Source organism: Rhincodon typus, chromosome 4 (genome assembly GCF_021869965.1).
Source record: "Rhincodon typus isolate 14 chromosome 4, sRhiTyp1.1, whole genome shotgun sequence".
In the NCBI taxonomy this organism is placed as follows: Eukaryota; Metazoa; Chordata; class Chondrichthyes; order Orectolobiformes; family Rhincodontidae; genus Rhincodon; species Rhincodon typus.
The window spans coordinates 66,267,432-66,286,994 of NC_063335.1; the positions used below are offsets into that span (position 1 = coordinate 66,267,432).

Sequence of the window (19,563 nt, forward strand, 5' to 3'; positions counted from 1 at the left end):
GACCAATAGAATAGAATATTTCAATTAAACCTCTCAAGTTTAGTCAGAGAAACTAAGGACAGAATTTTAAGAGTTCCCTAGAGGAAAACCTAAACAATTGAAACAGCATCCACTAACGGGAAATGATGCAACACATCCATCATAGCATGAGCCAAACAGATACATGCCAGGGAATTCCTGGAGGCCTGGCATTCCAACCGGAACTCTATCAACAAACACATTGAACTGGACCCAATATACAAACCACTGAAAAACAGAACCGGAAGCGATGCCAACCACTCCAACAAACCGAGGCATATAAATAACAAGTGGGACAGAATACCAATGCTTCACCGGAGGTGCAGTGATGATGTTACCCAGCAGGGTGACAAGACGTCTGCACCCAAACCCACCGGCTCGGCGAGCAAGTCTACAACTTCATAAATTCATTATTTTTGATGCACACCTATTATGCAGGGAAAATGCAGAAGTATTTGCGCATAATAAGCTTCAAGAAATAACACATGGGATGAAGAATCAGTTAATCTGTTTATAGTTTTAACAATTAAGAGAGGAATATTGGTCAGAATGTTAGGACAACAATATACTTTTAGTGCTCCAAGCCTATTTCCGATTGACAATCATTCCTGGTAAACTTGAAATTACAATTATAGGGACAGGCTGACTAGGCTGGGGCTATTTTCCATGGAGCATCAGAGGCTGAGGGGTGACATTATAGATGTTTATAAAATCATGAGGGGCATGGTTAGGGTGAATAGATAAGGTCTTTTTTCCATGGTAGGGGAGTCCAAAACTAGAGGGCATAGGTATAAGTTGAGAGGGGAAAGGTTTAAAAGGGACCTAAGGGGCAACCTTTTCAAGCAGAGGGTGGGGCATGTATGGAATGAGCTGCCAGAGGAAGTGGTGAAGGCTTGTATAATTAGAACATTTAAAAGGCATCTGGATGGGTACATGAATAGGAAGGGTTTAGAGGTATATGAGCCAAATGCTAGCAAATGGGACTAGATTAATATAGGATCCTGGTCAGCATGGACAAATTGGGCTGAAGGGTCTGTTTCCATGTTGTTTACCTCTATGATGCTGTGACTGTATCTGTTAAGAGTCTTCAAGAAAAAAACTCTGCAGCAATATTCCAAAGAAACAGCCCTACCACTGCCAATGCTCATCCTTTCCCTGATTCTCATTCATTACTTATACCACTGGACATGAACACTAAGTCTACGCTGATATTTCAATAAAGTACTGACATATTGTGGAAAATAGCTGTTTTGGATGAGATGTTAAACCAAGATCTTATTTGTCTAATCAGGAGATATAAAAGATGCCATTAACCTCTTCTGAAGAGCATTTATATGCACAATTCTCAATACAACATGCCTAAAGGGCTACTTCTATTTTTAAGACAAATTACAAATTATTTCCAGACAGTATTCAAAAGATGCAACATAAAAGCTTATTGTACAACATTCGAGCTCATGGTATTGTGGTTAATGTATAAGCACAGATTGATGATTGCTTAGCATATCGAACACAGAGAGTCAGAATTAATGGCTCTTTTACAGCTGGAGAGATGTAACTAGTGGAGTGTCACAAAGTTCAGTCCTAGGGCCTCAATTACTTACTATCTTTATGAGTGACTTGGAGGAGGAGACAGAAAGTAATTTGCTGATGATGCAAAAATAATTGGGAAGGCATGATCTGATGAGGTTGAAAGGAACCTGCAAAGGGATATAGATAGGTTGAGTGAGTGGGTGAATACTTGGCACATCGAGTTTAATGTAGGAAATTGTAAGGTCATGTACTTTGACACGAAGAATCAAAAGGCAGATTATTACTTAAATAGAGTGATACCCCAAACAAAGTGCAGCACAGGGAGATCTGGGTGTTCTTGTACATGAAACAAAAAACTTTAGCATGCAGATACAGCAATAAATTAAGGAAGCAAATGGAATTTTTGGCCTTTATTGCTAGAGAGTTGGAGTTAAAACATAGGAAAGTCTTGTTAAACTGTACATGTGTTGATGAGGCTGTACGTGTAGTACTATGACCAGTTTTGGTCCCTGTATTTAAGAACAAATGTAATGGTATTGTTGAGAATTCAAAAAAGATTCATGAGGCTGATTCCTGGTTTCAGGTGTTGGCTTATCAAAAACAACTAAACAGATTAAGCCTTTATTCTTAGAATTTAGAAGAATGGAGAATGATCTTATTTAAACATGGAAAATTCAACGGGGGCTTGACAGGGTAGATGTTGAAAAGATGTTTCTGCTCGTGGAGTATTCTCAACTGAGGGGGGAGTTACAGAATAAGCGGATACATATTTAAAACTGAGATGTGAAGGAATTTCTCCTACCAGAGGGTAGGTAAGGTTTGGATTTCTCTACCAAAGAGAGTTGCGGAGGCTAGATCACAAAGTATTTAAAGAAGAATTTGACAGATTTTTGAAATACTGAGGACTTAATGTCTATGTGGAGCTGGCAAGAAATAGGTGTTGATGCCTGGTGCAGATCAGCCAGAAACTTATTGAACAGAGGATAGGCTTGAAGGGCCAAATGGCCTATTTTCAATAGATTTTTACGTTTTTATCTTCTAAACCATTCAAAGTCAACATCTTTGAAGTCCACAAAAATTGTTTAACTTACATTCTTAATTATTTCATTCATCATTTGCATTGTCCTTTGTGTAAATTCATTAAAGAGGAAAATGCATTCTGTTCTAAAGGACACTTTCACTAAATATCTAAAAGCCTGAGCCATTGAACCATTTTGCAGCATTGTGGAATTCTCAATGTATTCATTGGAAGCAGCATTTAAAAATATATTGCAAGATATATTATCAGATCAATTTTGCCATGCAAATATCTATTCTCAATAAGCATGCAAAGCAGATTTCCTGATGTGCCTTACTTCAACATGCAACATACTTAACTGCACCTACCTCCTCAGCCCCAGTCCTGAAATCCATGTGCTACAGCACAAAGGAAAATGCTGATCTGTAATACACACAGAGAGAAAGGCATCAGCCTAAGCAGAGTACGTCTAATTATGCTATAATTAACACAGCGACTTGCATTATTGATATTACAAATTGTGCAAAAGTGTTTGTATCCTTCAAATACATTGATATTCTGCTATACAAAATAAAATTGAAGATTGAAATTTATTTCCAATTAACAGATAAAGAGTTGAATATAAATTAGTAATGTTTTATTCCAGAAGAGCACACGGAAAACTCTTAAGTTTCAGAATTTCCTTTTCCTTTTGCCGATGGCTAATCAGTATTCAATAATCACAATAAATGCACATGATTCAACATTAGAATATATAACCAGCCTAGATTTTTCAGTCAAGTGATAGCGTTTATGGCTAAACTAGCAAAAATAACATAATTTACAAAGATATAGTGATGTCTTTCTGTAGGGAAAATATCACCTTTTCCTTCATTAGTTTGAACCTGGTTTAAGTTAAGGGGATTTCTAGGCATTCAGCAACAAAAACAAGCAGCCAATCACATTAAATAATTCTCATAGACTACAAACAGTAGATAAACTGCCTTTAGTCATTCTAATGAGATTGGAATAAAATTTGGGGTATAGGTTAGATAGTAGTATCTGCAGTGTAGATAAGAATTACATGCTAGAACCCTGTGGAATTCCCAGTGTAAAAGACTCCAAAGGAATTGTCTAGGAAATTGATGATTTCCCTGCATCTGGAATCCTATGAAGGTACAGCATCCATTTAAAGAGGTTCTGCTACATTTAGGTAAACAGTTACTCAGGAAACTAATAAACAATAAGGTTAGACAGTTAAAAACTGCATCTAAATTCCTTCACACCCAAAAAATTCTATATCCCCTTACAACTGTAGCCATTAAAAAAGGCTGAAACTACATTGATTCACCTGTAAAAGCGAACATTTGAACCGTTCATGAATTGTTCATGGGCTGTGGGCATCATTGTCCAGGCCAGCATTTATTGCCTATCTCTAATTGCCCAGAGGGCCGTTCAGGAGTCAACCATATTGCTATGGATCTGGAGTCACATGTAGGCCAGACCAGGTAAGGATGGCAGTTTCCTCTCCTAAAGGACATTAGTGAACCAGATGGGTTTTTTTCTGACAATCGACAATGGATTCATGGTCACCATTAGACTTTATATAGGCCAGACCAGGTAAGGATGGCAGTTTCCTATCATAAAGGGAAACAACAATCAACAATAATTACTTGGTTGCCATTAGAGCAGCTCTTTTTAATTCCACATTTTTATTGATTTCAATTTAATTACCTGTCCAGGAGCATTACCACTATGTCATCACTGTAAGCAAGACAACCTATTCACTTTTTCACATTTTTAAAAAAATGTTGACCATTTGTATTCAAATCTCTGAAGTCTTCAAAAAAATCTATATAAATCTGTCTCTGGGATGACAAGTAATGAAGGTTTAAAACATGCCTCATGTGGACAAGTGTATGTTTGGAGATTATCACTGAGTAATTTTACTATTAACTGTGAGAGAAGTTATAATAGCATATTAAAAGCATAGAATGTGAAATCTTTTTAACACTGTAAACATTCCGTGAAAATTAGGATTGCCATAGAATTCAATGTATTAGTTTAGTCTTCCTGGGCAAAACATTCTTTCACACTCCCCACACTATAAAAAAGTTAAAGAAGACTCAAGAACACATCAATTTGAGTATTGGGATTAATCCATCACAGCTTGTTGCTTTCTTGCACTATTGCCAGCTTCTTAGGAAACACAGTATTCCATTAGTGTTGACCATTTAAAATATTACCTATTGATGTAACATACAATTCCACTTTCAAGGGAACACACAGCCTTTTGAGGCTGGAGGATGTACAAAGGCAGCTCACATGCCCACGTTACCTCATAATGGATATTCAAGCATTTCAGGGTGATGTTGTAGATTAATTGCACTCAAACATTGATAGGTTATTGCTGGTGGAAGGGTTAACAGGAGATTCCACTGGAATAGTTCTCAATGGTACTGCACTGCCTCATTAACTGAATTCTATAATGGTCCAACAGGACATGTTATGTGCACATACTTTAAAGTGGGATCACCTGAAGACATCAAGTGTACAATGACATAGATATTGAGACATTTATTATGAAATGCAAAAGGTAAAGGACTGCAAAAGTAAGAAGGTCCACATGTCCTTTGCGCTAAGCAAGGCTGGTGGCCAAATTACCACCAGACTTAAAATCCAAACACAACTCATTCATCCTGGAAGAGAGTTACAATTAAGTTTTCTTTGTGGCCCCTCAGGCTCTGTCATACATTGTACTCACACTCCGAATAGCCCACTTGGACAAAATCCCCAACCTCAGTAAACCTCAAAAGATTGATGTTTTGAGGTCCCATTTATCTGAATCCAGGATATCCTCCTTTGTCAGCTCCAGTTGTGAAGGCTGCAGCATGCCACAACTAGCACACCCTTTCTGGAGGGTGCCAGAGATGCCAAGGCATCAATACCTCGTCTTAAGGAGGGCTTTGGCCTGTTTTATGGCCCTAGTTGAAGCAACTGCAGTGTTACATTATCAGTTTGCATCTGTCTGAGGGTTTTGTAAAGATGTCATCGGATATGTTTGGAGGGGGTGCCCGTTGTTTCCCAGCATCCAACCCTCTCTGGCCTGAAGACTTGGAAGGAGGCAGTCATTTCAAGTCCTACCATATAAGAGTCATGACAGCTCCCAGGATATAGAATCATAGAAACCCTACAGTGCGGAAAGAGGCCATTCGCCCCAGCGAGGCTACATCAACCCTCCAAGGAGCATGCCACCCAGATGCAGCCCTCCATCCCATCCCCATAACCCTGCATTTACCATGGTTAATCCACCTAGCCGGCACATCCCTAGACACTATGGCAAATTCAGCATAGACATTTATCTTTAGATGGTGGCGGGTAACTGGAGCAGCTGGTGAAACCCTTGCAGACATTGGGAGAATGTGCAAACTCCACACAGACAGTCACTGAGGCTGGAATCAAACCCAGATCCCTGGCATTGTGCATCAGCAATGCTAACCACTGAGCCATGTGCCAGCTGACCTGGCACCGAACCCCAAAATTTGATATCGATGATCACATATAAATTAGACATTCATGGAGTGGAAAACTTTTATGTTAATGAACTCTTGAGGCTGGCGACAGGGCGCTCTCACAGCAATATGGATGCAAGTGATAGCATTCTGTTCCTAGAGGAAGCTAGAGGCAGTGAAGTATCCCACTGCCTGAGCTGCTCGACTTTCCTGATTTTGTGACAGAGTATGAAGAACTGTGATCTAGCAAAAATGCTACCAGTAACTCGTTGGATGCAATTCATCATATAAGATTTGAGATGTGCCACGCATGTTCTTAGTTGGACCTTGAAATGAGCCTCTGGCATAGAGATTCTGGTCAGCTATGAACTTCCCAGCTATTGGGATGTGATCATTAGCTCGTACTGCTCCAGCAAATGGCCCTGTTCAGAAATGACGGCCCAAGACATCCTTAATTGATGCCTGAACTGTCTTTCAGAGAGTTGAAGAAAATGATAGCAAGGCCTGTAGATGCAGGATCTCATAACTGTTGTCTACCTCCTCAGTCTACCTACTGCATTGCCCTGTTGAGGTGGTGAGGCAGCTACTGGAGGTTGCTCATCTCAATGAGCTTGCTGTAGAGTTATCATTGTGCATTGGTATGTTGTCTTGTGAGTTGAACCATAATGACTCCAGCCATGATGCTCCCATGTGAGATCCATGAGCAGAGAATCAGTGGGGAATGTCAGAAAAATAATGAAATTTCATTAAAAGAACTCCTGAACTCTGATATTTATTACAACAAAGTATTATCTTTTGCCTTTATGCGGTCTGGCATGGATACAGCCCAAGGAATGCATTGACATGCCTCCACAAGAAGCATTGAGACATGTGATCTCATCCAATTGTACATTGCACAACCAAAGATTTCATGTTTCTTTGAAAGTAGAATTCTGTCAGTAAGACACTATGATTGTCCCGCCATGGTTCCTTTCCACATCAGAGATCGTATGCTTGCATCCTTGCAGTTCAATGTACAAATCTGTCAACTGTAATGCACTGTCTTCCAGTGCCTGCTATGGAATGTGCCTTGTGAAATGGTTCTATGTTAACTGCCTTGTTCTCATTGCATTTGTTTAGCTGACATGTCAAGGAGGCAATTAGTGTGCACAATATATGTTATGTCTGGTAGGAGTAGTGTGCTGGAAAATAGGTACTTCTACTCCACAAGCCATACCAAAAGTACAACTGACTTATTCAATCAGCAAAAATGTTCAATTTGTTTCCCTTAATAACTATAAGAACAGAAATATTTTTGCCAAGCTTTTCAATTAACTCAAAAGTAACAAACGTAATATTGAAAAAACTTAATTTTTTTTATTCATTCACAGATATGGGAGTCGCTGGCTAGTGCAGTATTCTTGCCTATCCCTAATTGCCCAGAGAGCAATTGAGAGTCAGCCACATTGCTGTGGGTCTGGTGCCACATGTAGGCCAGACCAGGTAAGGACGGCAGTTTTCTTCCCTAAAGGGCATTAGTGAACCAGATGTGTTGCTCCCGACAATTGGCAAGTGTTAATCTTCAGAAAGTGTCAAAATGGTTATCAACTAAGCTACTATGTGAACTAAACTTTATCTCATTAATCTCAAATCTCACACACAATGACACACAGACAGGACTAAGACATACTCAATTATACAGAACTGTTATGGGTAGGGAAGAAATTAGGCAAATAAAGGGAAAAACCACAACAACACCCCTATAGGTCAAAGACTAAATTCAGAAGACAAAAAATGGGTTGAATGCTCAAAGTTTGTTTGAATTACTGTGGGTGGGATTGATGGCTGACTGTCACAGAAAGATGGAAAATCTTCAGAGAAGATTTCAGATTCTGCTGAGAAATAGTTGGGAGTCCTAACCTTTGAAACTGAATCAGGTATGTTCCAAACTGCTTCACCAAAAGAGGGACAGAAAGTACTGCTTCTTCAAAGCTCTGTTTCCTACTGTCTCAGACAGAGAGAGAGAGAAAGAGAGAGAGAGAGGCAGAGAGCGAGGGCACTATATGTTCTTGTAAACATCTCTAGCATCTGCTTCTCTGTCCAAGTTCAAGTCCCACTTGCCCTGGAAGTCATAACATGACCAAACATGTGACTAAAAGTAACTATATTAGTGCATTTGGTGATCTGCTAAAATGAAATAGTACTCTTTTAACACTTATGCGGCAACTGGTAGTGTTTCTGCCTCTGGGTCAGAAGTTCCAGGTTTAAGTCCTACCAACCCTAGATGTATGTCAATAACATGTCCAAAGATATTGACTAAAACTTCAAGATGTGGCAAGATAGTTCTGCAAAACATCTCACCCTAGACCACATTGCTCAAAGCAATGTAATATTCTGTGTATAATCCAAATTCCAAGCAATCATATGATAAATCTTTCGCAACCCTGTAATGTTCAAATGTATCCACATTCCAATTCTCAATCCATAAATACGTGCATGCCTAATGTATGATGCTCATGACTGCTTTAGCCATAATTTTCAATCTGTTAATCTAGACAATTTTAATTTTATGACTAATTCTTGAACTTGAATGACCTGTCAATGAAATGCAAATTGAAGCCAGATGGGTGGCATTACTTATTCACTGGAGGCATGATTACTGGACAAAGAACTACTCCCCTTAGACTTTCAGACCTGGCCATTTAGTTGAAATATATAAAGATAACACAATGTGAAGCTGGAGGAACACACCAGGCCATGCAGCATCAGAGGAGCAGGAAAGCTGACATTTCCGGTTGGGACCCATCTTCAGAAATGGGGGAGGGGGAAGGGAGCTCTGAAATAAATAGAGAGAGGTGGGGTGGGGCTGGGGAAGGTGGGTGGGATGGTGATAGGTGAGTGCAGATAGGCAGTGGTGGGGATTGGTCAGTGAGGTGGGAGGAACGGATAGGTGGGAGAGAAGATGGACAGGTTGTGTCACGTCAAGGAGGCGGGGATGAGAGGGAGGGTTGGTTATCGGATCAGGCCGGGGATGGGAGATTTTGAAACTGGTAAAGTCCACATTGAGACCATTGGGTTGTAGGCTCCCAAGGCGGAATATGAGGTGCTGCTCCTCCAGTTTCCGGGTGGTGTCATTGTGACACTGCAGCCTACAGCTCAATGGCTTAAATGTGGACATTATCAGTTTCAAAATCTCCCCACCCCCAACCTCATCCTATGACCAACCCTCCCTCTCATCCCTGACTCCTTGACCTGACACAACCTGTCCATCTTCTCTCCCACCTAATCCACTCCTCCCACCTCAACCACCTATCACCATCCCACCTACCTTCCCCAGTCCGACCCCTCCTCTCTCTATTTTGGAGCTCCCTTCCCCCTCCTCCATTTCTGAAAAAGGGTCCCGACCCGAAACGTCAACTTTCCTACTCCTCTGATGCTGCCTGGCCTGCTGTGTTCATCCAGCTCTACACCTTGTTATACAGTGTAAAGTGATGTTTTGCGTGTTATACGGGCAGATCGTGCCATAAAAAGTGCATCAGGGTAACAAAACAGAATACAAAATACAGGGTTGCAGCTGCAGAGAAGGTGCAGAGAGAGAGATCAACATTAACATTTGACAGGTCCTTTCAAAATTCTGGTAACAGCAGGGAAGGAGCTGGTTTTCAATCTGTTCCTACATGTATTCAAACTTCTATGTCGTCTGCCCAATTGTAGAGGATAGAAAAGAGTATAACCAGGGTGGGAGGGGTCTTTGATTATGTTAAAAACCAAAAGAACTGCGGATGCTGTAAATCAGGAACAAAAACAAAGTTGCTGGAAAAGCTCAGCAGGTCTGGCAGCATCTGTGAAGGAGAAAACAGAGTTAACGTTTTGGATCCGGTGACCCTTCCTCAGAATTCAGAATGTGTTGTTGTTGTTGCTGTTGTCTTTGATTATGTTGGTGGCTTTTCTGAGGCAGCAGGAAGTATAGATGGAGTCACTGGATGGAAGACTAGTTTGTGTGATGGGCTGGGCTGTGTTCATGACTCTTTGTATTTTCTTGCCATCTTGGGATGAGCAGTTACCATACACACTGACACGCATCCAGATAGAATGGTGCCACACAGCAACATATCAGCCCTTTGACTGTTTTCTGCTGGAAGCATGACAAGTCGTTTGGCTTTTATTCCATGGTAAAGAGTAAAACAAAGATGTGTGAGCATCCAAGTAATTGCAAAGTGAGTGAGCATTAAAGAAAAGAAGCTAAGAGCCCTGAGATGGATCTTGTTCTGATACATGCGATCAGTGTACATTCCTGTACACAAAGCAGTCTGGCAGCAGCATTATAAGGTTTTGGTGGGCTCCAAAGTGCAGTGTCGAAGTGTTGAATAAGTGGCATCCATGATGTGCCATGATAATGGGGTAAGCTCATTGCTTCCCCAATGCAGACCACCATAGACAGAGGGTATAGGAGGTTACTGATCATGGAGTGTGCCCTGAAATGCTGACAGTACTTGCCAAGGTAGAAACCGGAAAAGACACGACGCTGCAGCTGCCAGGTAATTGCTCTGACTTTCAAGTTGGAAACTGGTTTCGTCGAGTTTCTCACTGCTATCTGGGAGACTAGTATTGTGCATATAAATGAGGAAACATTGGCTAATAACGAGATGTAATTACATGCTAACATAACCATTGCTGCTTATTAGCGAGATTCTCACCTAACCATTGAAACCTTAGCAAAATCAGACTTTTTTCTCAAAGTTGAGAATCTCATTTTTGTCGTTCTCCCAATTATCTCATCACTATTCAGATTCAGGACAAGTTCCACAAGATTTTTTTTTTCATTCTCACTGTATTTATTGGACCTTTTGCCATCCATGTTATATCAGGGAGAGGAAAATTCCACTCCATGTCTACCTTACCAAATTAGCTCGCTGCCATGCATTAAATTCATCTTATTAAGGTCTACATTTTTTTCTCATTGAGATTCATAAGTGGCTTTCCTCTACCACTGTTAACCAAAAGTGCCCTTAAACCAACAAAAGAAAGAGGAAGGGTCACCAGATCCAAAACGTTAACTCTGTTTTCTCCTTTATAGATGCTGAGCTTTTCCAGCAACTTTGTTTTTGTTCGTGAAAAGAAAGAGGATGGTGGCAGAAAATTAGTTGGTAGTAACATAAGTTGGTAGTAATTGTATTTCAGCTACTAGCTGATATACAACATTTCCTACAACATTTACCAGACCCTGTGTTTAGCACAAACTAAAATCAGTTGAAAAACCAGTGGTTACAGATATTTCATGTTAGCAGTGATGCTGGGGCCAGTACACTTAAGTGTAATTGCCTACTTGTAGCAAATGTTGTCAATCCATTCGATGTTTAATAGCAGAAATTTCTGTGATGATTTGTATCTGGTTTATAGCACTAAACAGCTGTTTGTTGCTGATGCTTAGCATGTTACAAGTCATCTTCCTTTGACTTTGAAGCATTCAGTGTTCTGAAAAATGATGGCAACCTTGACATTAATGTTAGCTGCATCTGCTCAAAAAGATGTGTTTATAATTTGTTCTAATTATCATCGCAAATTCTTGTAAGCAAACCTTTCATTTTGGTTTCAGAAACAGAAGACAACATTAACCGTTCAATGATGCGCAGCAATTATGCACATTTGAGCCAACGGATTTTATGACATTTCAATGTAAATTAAAATCTGGTGGCATATGTTCACATCTATCTATCAACTATACAAAACATCAGTAAGTCATTAGACAAAATATTAGGGTATTGCACAACAGAATTTAAGGATTGATTAATAGGTTAAATTTCGTACACAGATCCAAGTTAAATATTGACTGATATAGATGGAAAATGGATGAAATTTCAATCTATACATCAAGAACTCTTGTCTTTTCTTTCAAATACTATGTGAACAGGCTTGGTTACAATATAAAAGTTTTGCCATTAGCTTGTTCAACAGTTTACTTCTTCAATAAAAATAAACTTTAAACAATTGGACCTAAGACTTCAGCCTTTCTTCAAAAAAAAATTCATTTATGGAACATGGGCATCACAGGCTGGGACAGAATCTATTGTCCATCCCTAGTTGCCCTTGAGAAAGTGATGGTGAACTGCTGCAGTTCATCTGCTGTAGGTAGACCCATAATATCATTAGGGCGAGAATTCCAGGATTTTGACCCAGCAATACTGAAGAAATGGCGATATATTTCCAAGTCAGGATGATGAGTGGCTTGGAGGAAACTTGCAAGGTGGTGTTCTGATGTATCTGTTGCCCTTGTCCTTCCAAATGGTAATGGTTATGGATTTGGAAGGTGCTGTCAAAGGAGCCTTGATGAATTTCTGCAGTGTATCTTGTAGAATGTACACACTGGGGCTACTGAGTGGTGAAGGAAGTGAATATTTGAGCCTATTACTGTATAAATTTTCATTCATTGGTTTTGTTTGCATACTAAATTGAATTGTCAGCATTGTCATGAATCATACTGTGGAATAGTGATAGCCTTTATTTTGAAATCAACTCAATTTAATAGTTTGTCATGTGGTGAGCTTATTTTAGAAGCAGTAAAATATATTCAAAACTGTAACGATTAAAACTCTGTTCACATAATTTCATCTCTACAATGTTCTGATTAGCAAGAAACAGTGGTTAGCACTGCTGCCTCACAGCACCAGGGGTCCAGGTTTGATTCCACTCTTGGGCGACAGTCTGTGTGGAGGTTGCAGATTCTCCTCATGTCTGCATGGATTTCCACCGGGTGCTCCGGTTTCCTCCCACAGTCCAAAGATGTGCAGGCTTGGTGGGTTGGCCATGCTAAATTGTCGATAGTGTCCAGGGATGTGTAGATTAGGTGGATTATAGGGGGATAGGTCTGGGTGGGATGCTCTGAGAGTCGATGTGGACATGTTGGGCCGAAGGGCCTGTTTCCCACACTATAGAGATTCAAAGAAAACAGCTCATGCAATAATGAATAGGTCCCTTCATTGGTAAGAATTGACATGAGATGCTATAATGTCAGTAATTTTAATTACACCAATCCAATAAAATGTAACTTTTTAAATATGCTCAGTTAGATCTAAAAGCCAGGGATGTTTACTTGTGTTGTGAAAATTTGTAGGCATTTTATATTTCATAAGCATATGTTTTGTTTTGCTGTATTTCTAGAATCTTGTATCAGTGTAGTAATTTATGGATATGAAGCATTACTGAAGAAAACATTGTTGAAAGTACCAAACTTTGTCTGCATTTAAAATCAAAGTATTAATGTGATCATTTATGCCCCTTATATTTAACTACAGATTTAAGATATAATATGGATTTAATTCTAAAGGAACAGAAACCAAACAGATTTCAAGAGTTAATGTGGAAAATTCAAATGCAGAATGCACCTACGATATTAACTCTTGAAACCTGTTTGGTTTCCCTTCTTTATGAATTAAATCCATATTACATTTTAGATTTTCATGAAACCTGTTTACACAATACATAAATAACAACAGCTGAGCAACATATTTGTTACAAAAATATATTTTCTGTTGCATGAGGATTATTGTAATCAATATTTTAAATTTACTGATTAATGGGAAATGGGCAACGGTGGTTGGCCAGCATTTATTGCCCTGTTCCTAGTTGCCCTTGAGAAGGTGTTGGTAAGATGCCTTCTTGAACCGCTGCAGTCCACAGTCCAGACCCACAATGTCATTACGGAAGAAATTCCAGGATTTTGACCCATTGACAGTGAAGGAACAGCAATATATTTCCAAGTCAGGATGGTGAATGGCTTGGAGGGAAACTTGAAAGTGTTGGTGTTCCCATATATCTGCTGCCTTTGTCATTCTAGATGGAAGTGGTCATGAGTTCATAAAGTGGTGTTTGAGGATCTTGGGTGAATTTCTGCAGTGCATCTTGTAGATAGTACACACTGCTGCTCCAGTGTCTGTGGTGGAGGGAGTGAATGCTTCTGATGTCATGCCAATTAAGCGGGCTGCTTTGTCCTGGATGGTGTCAAGCTTCTTGAGTGTTGTTGACAGCTGCACTCGCCAAGGCAAGTGGTCTGTATTCAATCACACTCTTGACTTGTGCCTTGCAAATGGTGGACAGGCTTTGGGGAGTCAAATGAGTTACTTGCTGCAGTATTCCTAGCCACTGATCTGCTCTTGTAGCCACTGCGTTAATGTGGTGAGTCCAGTTGAGTTTCTGGTCAATGATAACCCCCAGGACGTTGATAATGGGGGATTCAATGATGGTAACACCACTGAATGTCAAAGGGTGGTGGTTAGATTGTCTCTTATTGGTGAAAGTCATAGCCTGGCATTTATGTGGCAAGAATATTACTTTCCACTTTGTCAGCCCAAACCTGGATATTGTCCAGATCTTGTTGCATTTGAACAGCTTTACTATCTGAGGAATTGCAAATAGTGTTGAACATTGTGAAATCATCGGCGAACACCCTCACTTCTGATCTTATAATGGAGGGAAGGTCATTGAGGAAGCAGCTGAAGACGGTTGGGCCTAGCACATTACACTGAGGAACTCCTGCAGAGATGTCCTGGAACTGAAATGACTGACCTCCAAAAATCTCAACCATCCCCCTATGTGTCAGGTATGACTCCAACCACCAGAGAGTTTGGCCCCGATACCCATTGACTCCAGGTTTGCCAGGGCTCCTTGATGCCACACTCAGTCGAATGCAGCCTAGATGTCAAGAGCTGTCACTCTCACCTCACCTCTGGAATTCAGCTATTTTGCCCATGTTTGAACCAAGGCAGTAATGAGGTCAGGAGCTCAGTTGCCCTGGAAGAATCCAAACTGGGCATCACTGAGCAGGTTATTGCTGAGCAGGTGCTGCTTGATAGCACTGTTGATAACATCTTCCATCACTTTACTGATGATTGAAAGTAGACTGATGGGGTGGTAATTGGCCGGGTTGGATTTGCCTTGCTTCTTATGCCTAGCACTTACCTGGGCAATTTTCCACATTGTCAGGTAGATGTTAGCATTGTAACAGTATTGTAATAAGATGTATTGAAATCTAGAGATTTCTCTTTAGAGAAATATTATACTGGGCATTGGTCTACATGATTTTCTGTGTATCTACTCATTCTCCATGTTTTCCTGGAATTAAAGGGAAATGCAGACTGCTGCACCCATCCTTCAACAAATTATTTACTTAGCATCTTTGTGCCAGGACAAAGTCCTTCAGCATTTGCCATAGTACTCCCTATAAACTTCAACAGTCTAAACTGGTGCAGAATGCATCAAACACTTCAACAATTGCACCAAAAGCTAACAAAATACAAAACCCTTCAGCATCTAACCTTTAAATCAGTGCTGGTTTGGGGATATTTCTGCCGCTGTTTGCTTAAGCAATGGTGTTAGCTGGCATATTGAGTTCAAAAGTGGCAACACTGGCGTCAAATCATCAATTTGTGCTGATAGATGTCACAATCTGCCTTATCTACATACTTCTGACTGATAATACTTGCCTTTGCGCCAATGGCATAATCAAAATACCATGAACTGTGGTTAACACCAGACAGAGCATGTCACAAGTGACATTTTAGAGATCAAATTCCACTGTGGTGACATAAAAGAGCATTGATTTTGAATTTTAAAAACTACATTTATTTTATATTCCTACAGATATTATAGACACTGGCAAATTAAATTTAGCATAAAAGAAAACTTCAAATATTTTATAAGATCTCAGAGTAAGGGGAAGAAAAGAGATTATAAACTTAAACAAAATGATTTGTAAGTTACAAGAATAAGACGGTTGTAAAAATAAATTGTGAAAAAGGAATACAATCAAAATTAGGAACTAGATTGTAAAGGTGAGGCACAAACAAGATCCATTACTCAAGGTAAAATGGATTGTAAAACTTACAACAAATTGCAAGTTATTTGTTTAAAACAAGTGTTCGTTGAAAACTTGTTTTCTTATCACCATTTGCTGTATTTTCGGCTGAAAAGATTCAACTAAATTCAAGGACTGCAACTACAATCAAAACAAGCAATGAAAGCTAAACATTTCCAATTATTCCTCAACAGGCACTGGAACTAAATGAAATACACACAAAAATATTTAAGGAAATTAAGTTAAAAGAAGATCAGCTGTAGTTAAATATTCTTTTCAGCTTACAGGAGCACAACTGCAAGAATGGAAGGCACCTAATGCTCCACCTGTTTGGTAAATTAGAAAGAGAAACCTCAGCCTCCCAGAATGGCATAAGTGGTTGGAAATCCTTTGTGCTTTTTTAAAAAGAAACAACAGTAGCATGCTTAATAAGAATAAAAGCAACAATCATAAGTCAATATGGCTGTACGAATAGTACAGCAAAATTGTTGGACCTCCCTGAGGGCATAATGAGCTGGTAGATTATAATAATTTGATGGATGATAACTTTCAAAAGGTCTTAAAAGCATAAAGAATATCCCTTTAGAGACAATAATCTTCAGAAAAGATCTGGATTTAATAGAGAACATTATAATAATGTTTAAAAAGCTACTGCAATATCATGTTATAGAAAAATGTCTACAGAATACTAATTCAAGAGTGATACTGGTATTTTATGCAACATTGGCCAGACCACATTTTAGTCCTTCCCTAATACCCACTTCATGATGACACAAACCAATAAAGGATCAGAGGTCTTGGAACAAACTTTGACTGGGCTGTCATTAACAATACCATTACTGACATGTTTATGCAATATTCCCAACATTTCAAAAATAGGCTAAATAACCAAAATAATAATAATAAAATACCAAAAAAATTAATTATTCCTCAGGTTGTCATAGCTCCATTGTGCTAAAGTAGCGCCAAAGGTCAGATTTAAACTGACCACTCCCAGACAAAGAAGACAACAAAAAGCTGAAGTGTATTGCATACTTCTCACAAAACTGCCGGGAATTAGGAACGGGGAGATCACAGAATTGTTACAGTTTAGAAGGAGACTACTCAACCTGTCATATCTGTGCCAGCTCATCATAGAAATAACTTACCTAGTATCACCCTCCCATATTCTCTCTGTAGAACTGCACATTCTTCCTTTTCATATAAATATCAAATTTCTTCTTGAATTCTTTGCCTCCATCACACTCTCAATGCATTGTAGACCTTAACATCTCACTGTGTGACAGTTTTCTCTATGTCACCATTGCTTTTATTTGCCAATGATCATACATCTGTGAGCTCTGCACGATTCTCAATCTTGCTACCAATCGAAACTAATGTTTCCACATCTGCTCTTTCTTGATCCCTTGTGTTTTTGAATTTCTCAATCAAATATATCACATGTTCCTACTATGTGCATTAATAAACAGATTTGATTTTTTAAAAATTGCCTTTAGTACTTTGGTCCAAGAAAATTCAGTCACCTTTTAGGAATAATATCTATAGTTTTTAATTTGAGAGATGTGTTTTGAAGTGGTTTGTAAGATGATGCCATTAAACTGGGTAAACTTGCCTCCTCTCTGACTGCCTGAAAAGGAACACTTTGTTTTCCAGTGGTCTAGATTGCTGGGATTGGGTTAGGTGTACGGGTCCAAACCCAGGAAGTTTGATTTCAAAGGGAGCTAGATTCAAATTAACAACACAAGTGAGTAAGGTGATTAAGAAGGCATATTGCATGCTTGCCTTCATAATATCTGTATTTTTGAATTTCTGATACTAAAACTAGCCAAAGTGGAAAAATTTCAGTTGCTTTCTTTTTAAATGTCTCCTCAAGTTGCTAAGACAATATCATAAGGGAATCAAAGGAGCTACATATATGCATCTGTACGAAAATTGCTTCTAACACAATGGGCATAATCTCTCATCTGCAAAGGTGTCCTAACCAAACAATCCAGTTGTGCATACACAAGTGTTACAAAAACTTTCATTTTCAGTAGCAATTTTCAGAAAGTAAAACTCTAAGGCACTTAACAACAGATTAAAATCTAGTTTTGTGTTGTCATCACATTTGGAAACAATACATTTGACTTCCTCATCCAAATCGTTAATATATATTTTGAACAGCTGCGCTCCAAGCAAAGATCGCAGAAGTACCTCACTCCTTCTGGGAATGACACAATTACTTCCACTCTCTGTTTCCTGTCTGGTAACCAGTTCTCAATCTATGCCAGCAAATTATCACCAATTCCATGTACTTTGATTTTGCAGACTAATCACTCCTGTGGGACTCATTCTGAAAATCTAAAGACGCCATATCCACTGGTTCTTCCTTATAAATTTATAACACACGTGGGGAATCCAGAAAAAGGGGAAACACAGAAGTCCAACAGGGTCAGAGAAGGATGTAGCAAAGACAGCGAGGGGGAATGTTAAGAATGAATTTAAAAATTAGGAAGAGAATTTGAAATCCAAAATGACACTTTGCATATTATGCTGAGGTTGCAAATATGCTGAGACAGTGGCAATGGAATCCATGACAAAGTTACATGATTATATGATGTTGCAACAAACACACAGAACATAGTCAGGTTTTTGTTGAGGCTCAGATGGTTTATACAGGCATCCATGTTACCTCCCAACCCACCTCACCCAACCTTAATAACATATAATTCCATTTCTTGTCCTCATGCTGATGATTTTGAGAAGAATGTAGGTGGTCCGATCAGTAAGTTTTTGGATGACAAAAAGACTGGGAGAGCTGCCGATAGTGAGGAGGATTGCCAGAGAATACAGCAGGATGTAGATAGGCTAGTGACTTTGGTGAGAAATGGCAGAAGAAGTTTATTCCAGACAAATACAAAGTCATCCAGTTTGGAAAATCTAATGTAGGAGGGAAGTATGTAGCAAATGGCAGAACCTTAGTAGCATCAACATACAGAGGCATTTAAACATACAGGACCACAGTTCCCTGGAAGTAACAACACAAGTGAGTAAGGTGATTAAGAAGGCATATTACACGCTTGCCTTCATCGCTCGGGGCACAAAGTATAAAAACTGGCAAGTCAGGCTGCAAACTTAGTTAGAACACATCTGGTACAGTTCTGATCGCCACACTACCAAAAGGATATGGAAGGTATGGAAAGAGTACAGAAATGATTTACCGGGAAGATAACTAATACCATTGATATTAGGCATGAGGAGAGATTGGACAAACTTGGTTTGTTTTCATTTGAACGTTGAATAATCCTGATTCCCTTACTGATTAAAGATTGAATATGTTCAATCCATCTGGACCAATGGTTTTATTCTCTAGAAGTCTGATTTGTTTTTTCATTACCTTCTCCACCACTGTTCTAACTCGTAAATGCATTTATAACTTGTTTGATCTCTTCCTTTAATGCTATGTCTGCCTCAGTACACAGTAAATATTGAGGCAAAGTAAATATTCAATATTTCATTTAGTTGAAATCTTTATCTGTGAGTTTAAGTTATGCATCCTCTTTGGCCCTATCATGTTATTGATGTGTCTGTAGAGACATTATTTTGGTGTTTAAGGGTTTGATTTATCTGCCGCTAACTCTGTTAGTCTGTTTATTGATGTATGCTCACTTTGCTTAACTGCTTAAACCTATAGG

General features: G+C 39.2%; 1 protein-coding gene across 1 annotated transcript in view; it reads right to left on the minus strand.

Annotated features, from left to right (window-relative positions):
• Positions 1 to 19,563, minus strand: part of sntg1 (syntrophin, gamma 1) — a 175,819-nt gene that overhangs the window by 146,126 nt on the left and 10,130 nt on the right. The window lies entirely within an intron of this gene.